The sequence below is a fragment of the Saccostrea cucullata genome, unplaced genomic scaffold, assembly GCF_032062105.1.
Source record: "Saccostrea cucullata isolate Sc308-1 unplaced genomic scaffold, CSIRO_AGI_Scuc_v1 ctg3931, whole genome shotgun sequence".
NCBI classification, from domain to species: Eukaryota; Metazoa; Mollusca; class Bivalvia; order Ostreida; family Ostreidae; genus Saccostrea; species Saccostrea cuccullata.
In genome coordinates, this window is record NW_026938622.1 from 1 (window position 1) to 630 (window position 630).

Sequence of the window (630 nt, forward strand, 5' to 3'; positions counted from 1 at the left end):
ATACCTTGTTTCTCAAGTATACACTGAAGACTATATTTAATAAAATATTTTTTCAGCTCATTCCCTTAATATAATTGTCAAATAAACAAGATTTTATTTCTTAATGTACATGAACCAAACATATTTGTTATGGGATTTACCAGTAAATGATCAGACAACATTTTACAAAATCAGAAATATTTGAATTTTATACATATAACTTGTCTCTGATGAACTTACTGTGCCTCCTGCAATCATTTCTGCCCCAAAGAGGAATAGAACCATCTTTACGTGTTCAGCTTTCTCTCTTCATCAAGTCATTCATCTGTAATGAAAGTGAAAAACATTGATCTCTGGAGCATCAACATTGTGTTTATCTAAGATTTTCAATCTTATAGCAAATACAGTCAATCTCAACTAAATTTATAGTCTATTGGCAAGTCTTTGCTTTTTCTGAGGGAAAAGATATTTCTTCATTCTAACCATAAAATGTTTTCACAAACATTTTTCAGATTTGGTGAGTTTTTATTTGGAAATTTGGCATTCTACATGTATTTCTACCTTTCTAAATGAAATTCAATTCATCTATTATGGTTAATAAACTCTACAACATTCCACCTTCACCCATATTATTGTATATTAGACATTTAC